The 10,907-nt window shown below is 55.8% G+C and overlaps 1 protein-coding gene across 4 annotated transcripts in view; it reads left to right on the forward strand.

Moving 5' to 3' along the window:
* Window positions 1-10,907, forward strand: part of HPCA (hippocalcin) — a 20,683-nt gene continuing 9,776 nt past the window's right edge. Inside the window, exons 1-2 of one of the 4 annotated variants that reach the window (XM_078849450.1) lie at window positions 1-77; window positions 3,197-3,229. The gene's annotated coding sequence lies outside the window, so the exon portion shown is untranslated. Of the gene's footprint in view, window positions 78-232; window positions 324-3,196; window positions 3,234-10,907 lie in introns of those variants that run through there. The other 3 variants (XM_073318000.2, XM_073318002.2, XM_073318004.2) reach the window with 3 other exon arrangements.

Below are 10,907 nucleotides of genomic sequence, written 5' to 3' on the forward strand. Positions count from 1 at the left end.
CCAGGCGCTGGGCAGGGCACAAGGCAGAGCCCCTCTGCTCCGGAGTCAGGGCAGCTGCCCCCCGGGATTTGTTCCAGGTGGGACATTCCACCCCCACCCTCCCGCTGCATCTCCCCCAGGTTTGCAGGAGTCCGTCCCCCCCCACCCCCCACAAGCCGCCCAGCCCCCCCCCCAGCCCCCGCCCTGAAGTTGCTAAGCTCGTGCATTGTAGCCCTGCATGGAGCGGCGGTCGCATCAGCTGGGATGCAGCGCTCGGGCGGGCACTAGGCTGGAGCGCAAGGGGGGGAAAGCAGCGGCCGCCGCTTCTCCTTCTCGCTGGGCAGGTAGGAAGCAGCCCGCGCTCGGCTTTGCCATTTTGATCGTTGCAGGGGAAAAGTTGTTGCAGCCGGGGGGGCGGGGGGGGGGTGCAGGGAGCCGGGCTGGGGGAGGATGTGGGGGGTGTGTGCAGAGGCAGGGAGCCGGGCTGGGGGAGGATGGGGGGGGGGATGCAGAGGCAGGGAGCCGGGCTGGGGGAGGATGTGGGGGGGGGGATGCAGAGGCAGGGAGCCGGGCTGGGGGAGGATGTGGGGGGGGGGATGCAGAGGCAGGGAGCCGGGCTGGGGGAGGATGTGTGGGGGGGGGATGCAGAGGCAGGGAGCCGGGCTGGGGGAGGATGTGGGGGGGGGGATGCAGAGGCAGGGAGCCGGGCTGGGGGAGGATGTGGGGGGGGATGCAGAGGCAGGGAGCCGGGCTGGGGGAGGATGTGGGGGGGGATGCAGAGGCAGGGAGCCGGGCTGGGGGAGGATATGGGGAGGGGGAGGTGTCCTGGTGGTTGGTCTTGCCCCCTTTCCCCGAGGGGGTCGCCAGCTCCTGCCGTGCTGGGGGTCTGGAGACAGGACAGGCGGGGCCCCCGGGTCCCTTTAAAAGAAATCAAACGCTTTCGCCGTAGCTGCAGCGGCCAGTGGCTCTGCAGAGCGGGGTCCCCCCACCCCCATGGCGCAGGGGGTGGATTCCCCCCGCCCACCTCTCTGACCCCCGGCTTCGAGACCTCTCCTGCCTGTCCTCTCCCGGGCCCGGAGCCAGCGGTCCCGCTGGAAGTGCGTGCGATGGGGGGCGGAGGGGGGGCTCAGGGCCGGGGGCGAGCCGCCTGCATTGCTGCAGCGGGACTCGGCTGTTCCTAGGGGCGAAGCCCCCGCCCTCCTCGGACGGCTCCTGTGCCCCTCCCCGGCAGATCGCCACTGACCCCCCCCCCCGCAGCTCCGGGCTGCCGCGATGCCCGGGGCAGGATCTCCGGCGCTGAAGCGCCTCTTGCCCGCATGCTGGCGGCGGGGTTCCCCGTGTCTCCTCCGGGGGCTCGCCGAGCTCAGGCCCGCCTCCCCTGGCGGCTGTGTGTCCTGCTCCCGGGAGCCGCGGGGAAGCCGGCGCTCCAGGCCCGGGGTGGGGGAGTCGGAGGCTCCCCGGGCAGCAGGAGCTGAGCGCTCTGCCCTAGCCCAGGGGGCTGCTCTGAGCTAGGGGGATCCTGCTGGGGCGGCCAGGCTTGGCTGTGCTGGCTGGAGCTGGGTCTCTCCTGCCCTGCCGTCCTTGAATGCTGGGGGAGTGCCCCGGTTCCCTGGCTGCTCGGACCCCCAGCCCCCTTTCTGTGGGGGCAGGGTACCATGCTGGGCAGGGCAGTGCACCCTTCCTGCCCCGCCCCTGTGCCATGCCCTTCCCCGCTGGGCCAGTTCAGCCCATGCTGGGCCAGGTTCCTGGAAGCCGGCAGGGCAGCGGGGCTGTGCGCCCCTTGCTCCAGACCACCACTGTTCCCTGTGTCGTTTGAACCAAGGCTTCATTGCTTAATGAGGGAGCAAATCGCCAGCCGGTGCCAATCCGGTTTGAGAGGAGCATGAAGCAGAGCGTCTGGGAGAGGGGGGGCGTTGGATAAAATACCTTGGAGAGCAGCCCAGCCCTCCTCTGCAGCAGGGCTTCCTGGGTGCCGGCATCCATCTGGCCTGCTCCCTCCCCCCCCCTTCGTTAAAGAGAATAACTGAGGCGATTCAATCTCTGGGTAGCCCCTGGTCCAAGCCTCGGCACCGCTTCTGCTTCGCCTGCCGCCTCGAAGTGCGTGTACGCGAGCGCCGTGCTCAGGAGCAGCCAGCTGGAGAGCCCAGGTGCCCCGTGTCACACTGGGCTCTGCCAGGCTCGTGTAGGGCAACTGGCGGAGGCAGGTCAAGGAGCTCTCGGCAGATGAGTCTCCCGTGTAGGAGAAGAGGGGTTGGTGCCCCTGCCCCTGAGGATCTGGAGGCCCAGCTACTGCAGAACCAGCAGGGTAGGGGAAGGGCCTGAAGCCTAAATAATGGCCCGTCAAAGGGCTCTGTGGATGGAGACCCTCCCTCGGGAACTCAGAGGGATCTGCTCCCTGGATGAGTGATACTGAGTGAAACAGTCTCCTCTGCTCAGAAACGGGACTAACTCGGGGGTGGGCTTTTCAGGGATTAACCCTCACTTCATGCTCCCCTTCCATGGGATGCAGACGCAGTCTCATGCTGAGACCTGATCGACGTGTAGGTTGAGTTATTGTAACGCGGGGCTGCCGTCGAAGACCACTGGGGGTGGAATGCCATGGCACACCTGGCCGAGGGTGCTGGCCATGGGCAGTTTGTCACGCTGGGGTGGCTGACTGCACAATCTTCCTGCTTTGCCAGGCGAGGTGCTGCGATCTGTCTGTAAGGCCTGGGACGGCTTGGAGAATGGGCCCCTTTTTCCTGTGTGCTAATGCCATGGTGGAGCTGTACTCTAATCACAGTCCCCGGGCTTGTGAGTTTGGGGCAGGGAGCTCTCAGTGAAGGCTCCTCTAGAATCGGACACCCTGTTGGCGGCTGGCTGTGTCACACCAACCCAAAGCCCAGCTGCTCAACAGAGCATTTTGCCTGATGGGCTGGGAGTAAAGCATGCTCTGAGCCGGTGCTAACCCATGGGGGTGCCCTAAGCAGGAATATTTTTGCCTCCCCGATTCTAAAACAGGCAAGTTCTTAGTATAAAAAGTGAATCGGGGGCCTCCTTGAGCTGCTCCGGGCCCTAAGCAATTTCTTAAGCCAGCTCTGAGCATGCTGTCTATGTAACTCTGGGGCCCAAGTCCATTACACCCAGGCTGCCATGGGACTGGCTAACTTGGATTCAGGAATCTGGTGTCTGTGTGGCCAATGGATTACTGACCGTCCCTTTAAATTCTTATTTCCAGCGCCTGGATCTCCTGTCCCATCTCTGCTCTTCGGTGGGTGAGTCGAGGATTGACTCCGAGCATTTTGTGTCTTGTCTGTGGTGGGGATGGGTAGCTCATGGAGGGGGTGTGAGGAGGTAGGTGTGTGCGCGTGAGGGTGTATGTATGCATTAAAGATGTTTAAGTGAGGAAGGGGGTTTTTGCAAGAAAACTGCTTCTAGCAGAGCCTAAATCATCCTCCCAGGGCTGATTTCTGCAAGTCCTGGGCATCTCCCAGGGTGCTGCACATTCCAGTGCTAGATCACTGCGTCCCACTGCTCGTGCAGTGAGCAGGCTTCTTGTATACCTAACCCCCGGAGGTGCTTATTCACTGACTGCATTGAAGGCCTCGTTCGCGGGTAGGCTGTTCCCTGGGCCGGTGCTCAGGAGACGTGGCCGGGCAGCACAATTCAGGGGTGTGTTCTGAATGGCAGTTTGTTCTCGGCTGGAGGTGATGGGGCTGGGCGTACATGTGCTGAGCAGCGGCAGGGCCATCTAATGTAAAGAGCATGAGCTGATCCCTGCTCGGAGCAGACGGGCTGGGGGACTGGACAGGAGGGACTCTAGCAGAGAAGTGGGAGCACAAAACAGCCATGGGGAGGATCCGGTGGTTGGCCGGAGTATAAATGGGCTAGGGTTTGGCAGGGTGTCTCAGGGAATTAGGCACCCAGATGCCTTTGCAGTTCGGTGGAAGTCTGATTCCTAGGTGCCTTGAAAAATTCCAGCTGGAGCGGGCTCTGTTGTCTGCCCAGTAGGTTGTTCTGTTGAGCCGCACTGGGGTTAGGCGCAGAAAGCTCGCAGGTGCAGGCAGGGAGGAGTCCAGGAAAGGTGCTGAAGTCCCAAGCAAAGCACCAGAACCGGAAAAGGTTCTGTGGAAATCTGCCAGACTCGTCTCTTCGCTCTCCCTCCAAACAGAAGCTGGGAACAGGGCAGCCGCATGGGCAGGCTGAGCCTCTGGTCTGGGCTGGAGCCTGCTGAGCATTTGAACCTTCTGGGTTCTCGCTTTGCTCAGCCCACTGCAGCTGTGGGAGGGTTGCAGAGCTGATGGAAAATCCTGACATTTTGGTGTCTGTGCAGTCAGTTAAAGCTGCTCTTTAGTGTTTGCTTCGCACAGGGCAGGGAGAGGGGAGTCGTGTGCTGAGAACCCGCTGGGATTCCTGCTCCTCCCAGAGCACTGGGAGGCTAGGTGCTCTTGTGCCGAGAACTGGGTTCTAGTCCCAGCTCTGCTGTTCAGCCAAGCCAGCCGTCCTCTGTGTGTGTCTCTTCCCTCCTCTATAAAACAGGGGTGGTAACACTGCCTCATCTCCTAGGAGGGGGCTGAGGCTGACATCTCGGACGGATGTGCGTCCTTATCGGCCCCCTCTCAGGAGCTGTTAGCAGAGACCCACACATGCGTTTTGCTCGCTGAGACCCGTCTCTCTGTGTGTGCCTGGTGTCTGCCCCTGCTCTGGGAATGGGCACTACCATGAGAGGCAATGAGGTTGCGGGACATGGCAGTGGGGGTTGAGGTGGGGCCGGAGGAGAGTGTGGAGCATAAAACTGATGTTGGAAGAGCCTACGGGATGGCAGAGCAGGATCTGCAGGCAAACAGGAGCTGGCTTTGCTGGGATACAAACCAGCCTGCCTTGGAACTGGTTCCCCTTTGCCCTCCATGGCTAGTGAAGCGCTTGACGTCTGTTATCTCGCTATTCCCCTTCCTACCCCTACAGCACAGCCACTGCTTGTGTTTCCCCTCCACAAACGGGAACCTGTCTTCGGTCCTCCCACCTCCCCTCTGAATCCTCAGGGCAGCTCGTTGGCATCTTCCGGCCTGACCTCCCTTGGGTGGATGGGGAAAGGTGGCTGACCCAGTCTGCAGAACCTGAAGCCGCAGCAATCCCCTTCCCCTGATTAACGCCTGCCTGCCTCAATCTGTGGGGTTAGATTCCTGGGACTCCAGCGCCAGGCGGAGGCTGTAAAGCATCGTTTAAATATTGATAAGAAGGCAGGCAAAGCCGCTCTTCCTGCATCTCTGCCAAGCTCTGCGTTTCCGTCCTTCACTTTGTCAGTGCGCAGAGCTGAAAATAAACCTTCTCTCGAAAGGGAGCTGACCCAGTTCTGTTAAAGCTTCAGACAGGAGAACTCCCATCCCAAGCAGAGCTCTGTCCACGCGGGCCAGGTCTCCCCAGGCCAATGGGGTATTTAGCGCCTGTTCTAACTGTGGCCTAATGAGTTTTCACCCAGTGGTTCCCAAGCCTTGTAGGTTGAGGCTCCAGCTTTGGGAGCATTCTCCAGCAGTGCTGGTGAGGACTGCAGCAGTGTGAATGGACCAATGGCATCAGTGTTCCTAAAATTGCTGGGATTTTCCACGTGGTCATTCTAATCTCCAAAGCATGGGATTTCCATTGGGTAGGTTCTGGTGGGAGCGTGTTTTGTGTTCGGCGAAAAAGCCAGATGCCTGCAACATCCGTAAGACGTAAAAGCTGAGTGAACTTTAAAGAGAACTGTTCATCTGATCCTATAAAAAAGGAAACAAAAAGGCCCCAGTATGCCATGCTCTGCAGTTGATGGGCAAATCGCCTCATTAATAGTGGAGGGTGGAGAGGAAACGCAGCAAGGTGTGGCAAAACGTCAGACATGTGTGCAGATGACCGTTATTTCGGAACCTAGAGAAGATGATCCTCAAGAAAACTCCAGAGGGACCTAACCAAGCGAGGGGCATGGACCACCCCATGGAAAATGAAATTCACTGTTGGCAAACGCAACCACGCGTGCTGGAAAGAATAGTATGGATGTACGTCGTGCTGTCTTCTAAATTAACCGACACAGACCCTGCACATCTCTGTGCATGGTGTAATGAGAACCTCCGCTCTCTGTTGTGTAGTGCCGGTGAAAAAGGCAAACAATGGTCAGCTGTATAAGGAATAGGATCGAAAAGAACATGGGATAATGAGCAAATCAGTTACTTTAAATGGGCCATAAATCCTCATGCTTCTTGGCACAATCCAACCCCTAACTGACATCTGGTTATGAACAGCAGGGCCATCAGTTAACCACATGCCTCCAGCACTGGAATCTGAATGATGGGCCTTTGGTTCAGAAATATTCAGAAAGAGATCAAAGGGCAGCTCCTCCGGTGGGGGAGAGTATCAACGGAGAGAGGCCTGAGCACAGAACCAGGAACCAGGAGTTTTTCCTGCCTCTGATATTGATTCCCTTTGTAGCTTTCGGCCAATATGGAACAGGCTTTGAATGCTGGAGTAAGCCTCTGGCAAAGGAGATGATCCTGTTGCCAAGGGGCTGGACTGGGAAGTGGAGGCTTGGTTCTGTTTCTAGCTGTGCCACCAATTTGTTTTGCAACCTTGGGGAAGTTCCTTAACCCCTTGGTGCGTCAGTTTCCCATCTGTCCCTGCCTCACAAGGATGCCTGAGGGCTAGCGAGCTGACTCTGTGACGCACTCTGGAGAGGAGATGCATGCACAAGCAAGTGTAACAAGTAGTGGATGGCGATTGTGGTGTCACGCACCCGGGCCGGTACAAGGAAGGCAAGAGCTAGTTCTCACTTGTCCTTCAGGAACTGGAATGATGGAACCTCCTACTGGAGTGGTTCCCTTCTGCACGCAGAGTTGGAGTTCTTTGTTCCGAACTGAGGACGGCTCAGGGGCTGGGGGTCTCTGTCCTTGTCCTGCAGTAGTCCCTCGGTTCAGTCACCCCACCCAAGGGGCCTTGAGATCTTCAAGCTTAGGTCAGGCTCCTGTTCTTCCCCAGCTGGATTACTGATCCCGCTTTAGCCAGGAGTGACACCTGGCTAGTGCTGCACTATACGGGAAACTGCACTGTCGAGAGCTGCTTAAAAATAAATGAACTGAAAGCGTCATAATGATAGTAAACATGGCTTTAACTGTTGGGAAGCTGCCATCTGGACAGTCAATGTGGGTCAAGGCATAAATCTTATCTCCCTGTTGAAATGAATGGGGAAGCGGAGAATTGGAAGGTTGTTGTGAATTTAGAAAGAAATAAGACTTCATCTCTTAACAACTTGGCAGTTCTCTGAATTCCTCCCCCTCCCCCAACTTATTCCCCTGGCAGCTGCATTTCCTAGGTATTGTTAGTCCTGCCTCAATGCAGAGAGGAAGGACTGGATTGCCTCTTCCAGCGCTGGCTGGTTTATTTCTGGTGGGTGATCCAAGCTGAAGTTTGAGTCAAATGGCAAGCTCCCGTTGAGACCCCAGCCCATGTCACTTCATGATGACACTGAACCAGTGACGGGTGTGCCTGAAACTCTTTAAATTCCCTTTCTCCCTGTATGCTCTTGGCTGAAGAGCTACCAAATATTCAGTGAGTTGTGAGCATTCCTCTCAAATTCAGCAAAGGGCATCGCAACCCTGGTCCTCCTGCAATGTGAGGACTGCCCCGCACCCCATGCCCCTAAACTGCATCTCTCTGGATCACGTGATGGAGATCCCTGCCCTGGGTTGGCTTGCAGAAACCCAAAGTGTGTCCCACCCTGATGCATGGGAGGGGGTGCAAGGAGGGAAGGGGGGAAATTGTGAGGGGCTGGCTCTGGTGGTGCTGAAATCATCTCTAATTTGTGATAATGAAGTGGGAAAAGGAGATCTGTGGTACCAGATTCTGAATGGAGGAAATTCCTGTGGTAAGAGGTCCCTGCATGGATTCTGAATGAGATGCACCCATGCTCCTGGCCTGAATTCATGTTCCTCTTAAACTAAGGGGCAAACAATGAGAGAGACCATCCAAGCCCCTGCTCTGCAGGACATGGTCTTTCTTCCTTCCCTGTCCCCGTAGGTCTGCCTGGGCTTGTTTCCACCACCTTATGTACAGGTGTACGGGCCTCTCCTCTATCACTGCATCCAGCTCAGTCATCTGGGCGATGACTTTCTGAGCTTTCCAGTCTGCTGAGTGCATGGAGCTTCGTGTCTCCTGCTTGCTCTGTGTCTCTGGCAAACAGCTCCGGCATCCTCCTTCATTACTTCCTAATTGAACAAGTGGCTCATTGAGCTGGACATTCGTGGCGCCTTGGAGAGACGACGTGGGCACTCTGAGTGGAGGGAGCAAGGTTAGAGAAGCCAAGCAGGCAGGAGCTGACGTGGCTGGCTGGCCCACTGGCTCCCATGCTGGCGACTGTTCAGATCACACACCTAGACGCGCTGCCCCAAAGATTCATGTTAAATTAAATGTACAGAAAACTAACTAGGAAAAATAACTCTTTTCTCTAACCAATTAATAGGCCCCAATCTCCCCACCCCCTCTCTCATCCACCATGGAGTCACTGGGGCTTCTGTGGGGAGGCAGAGGACTGCCTGCGTGGAGCTCCTTATATGATTCTCCTCATGCCCTTGGACCCTGATCCTGCAAACACTTCTGGCCAGATTTTTCCAGCGCTCAACTCCCATTGTTCTCAGCGCTGTGGCACTCACAGGAGTAGTCCTGACGTTCAGTGGGACTATGTGTGTGAATAAAGCTACCCACCTGCTTGAAGTGGCTGCAGAATTCAGCTCAGCCCAGCGATTGCTTCCTTTGCAACCCATGTATACAGCATAGCCCCGCAGATCCCCGCCCAAGTGATGCTTTATCTCTCCTGGGGCTGCTTTTATTTTTTTAGTTTTTAAAGACAAACCCTTTTAGTGATTGCAAAATGTAAAAAGCATGTTCAAACCCCCTCTGCACTGCGCTGGGCGAACCCCGTATTGCGGGAAAGCCGCCCAACCATACACAGTTGAGGTCTGCAGGACAGAGCCAGTCTAACTGCATCCTTGATATCATTTTCCTTGTGCAGCTGTGCTTGAATGGCACATTGTGCAGCCATCGCTGCTAGAAATAGGCGGAGAGGGGAAATGAATATGCTCAGAAAAGCCTTTTCTCCCTGTCTCCCCCCCCCCAAAGGAAAGGACTGGGTTTTTTTTTTTCCTCTGACAGATTCTAGTTTTAAATCCTTGAATCCAACTGGGGTGGGAGGAACACTGCACATGTATTCTATGCTCTTTTCAGGTAGAATTTGTCAGACTGACACCCCCCTCAGTATTAATATGACAGTAACGCCTGGAAACCCAGACTGAGATTAGGGCCCTAAAGTGCTAGGTGCTGTACAAACACCTAGTGAGACAGTCCCTTACACGGTACTAGTTACAGTGTAACTAGACAAGGGGAGGCTGGGAAACAAGCGCAGTGATTAACCAAGGTCATGCAGCAGAGCCAGGAACAGAACTGAGGTCTCCTAGCTGCCACACCAGCACCTTATCTGCTAGGCCACCTGGAGAACACTGGCAACCTCTCGCACAGAGCTGCTGCTGGCTCCGATTGTATTCCGCTCGTGCTCTTGTGCGGGACAGACCAATGTAAACAAACTGGCAAAATGTGACTGTAAACATCAATATTTAACTGAGCAGTTGCAATAAGCTGAAACCGGGACGAAAAAGCTCATCCACGTTGGGCTAATATTAAAGACTTTTAACTAAGTCGCTGATTTGGCATTTTAAAAAAACCTCTGCTCACCTTCCCCCAGAGAGTGACTCTTTGTGAGGAAGGAGGTGGCCCATGAGGAGTCATGCTGTGATGGATTTGATAGTCACCACATTCCCCTTGGTGACATCTGCAAGAGCCTGTTCTTCCAAACAGCTGAGACCCAGAAGTGGGCTCACCCACAGAGTGGGACATCTTTGGCTCAAAGTGAGTCTGATCTCACGTGCCTTGCCCACCTGGACCCCCTGGGAGTCATGAACACCCAAGAAATTAAGACTCAGGCTTCTGGTGATAGGCTTCTTTCACTTAGGGCTGCCTCCCTGGCATCTGTCAGTCGCAGAATGGAGAGGTGATAAATGGGACCAACATCCTCCTTTTAACAACTTTGGGTTCAGCTTTCCAACCCCTGGTCCTTGAATGGCGCCAGTTGACATTGCTACTAGGCAAATCAAAACACTGACTCATGCATTTGCTTCCCTTCAAGGTTAATGGTTTTGTTGCGTTTAAAACTCTGGTCCTGTTTTCCTCCAATCTAACCTTACACCCAATTAGCTTTGCTTAGAAATCTGTCTGCTCCCTGCCTGGCTCTCCTCTGGAGAGTCTGATTTTAATAAGACATGCCAGGGTGTCTTTTATGGCCAAAACAATGCTGTCTTGACAGCGAGTAGCACTTAGCCTATGGTTCTGTGTCTAACAGCCGCCATGGCTCACTGTCATCAGACTATAATACGTACTCTGTTGGCTCGTTGCTTCCTTCAAGACTCCCCCGTGGAAAGGACGCATGGTCGTCTCCTCTCCAGAGGATGCTCTCTGCTCTTTGGTTCCTCTTCATCTGCCTACCTTGCTGGTAGAACTGAAATTCCTTGCTGGGAAATGGGCCGGGGGGGGCACTCTGTTTCCTTGGATTGGTTCCGTAACACCTGACTTAGGTGTGGCTTGTCAGGAATTCCCTAAAGAGCCCAACTGAGTGGAGATCCTCTGTGAGGAGGCGGAGATGTGCAGCCAGAGGGAAATGCACCGACCTGATCTCCCCTTTCACGTCCAGTCTGGGTTATAAATGCCAACACTCTGTGTTTCCCCAGCGCCTTTCATGGGGCAATCTCAACACACTGCACAGCCGAGGGGAGCCTCCCAGATCAGTCAGTTTCACCCTCATTTTGCAGAAGCTTTGAATAAATGACTTGCCCAACCACTTACCGTAAATTGGCTGCAGACCTGAGAAGAGAACCCAGCAT

The sequence above is a fragment of the Lepidochelys kempii genome, chromosome 19, assembly GCF_965140285.1.
Source record: "Lepidochelys kempii isolate rLepKem1 chromosome 19, rLepKem1.hap1, whole genome shotgun sequence".
Taxonomy (NCBI): domain Eukaryota; kingdom Metazoa; phylum Chordata; order Testudines; family Cheloniidae; genus Lepidochelys; species Lepidochelys kempii.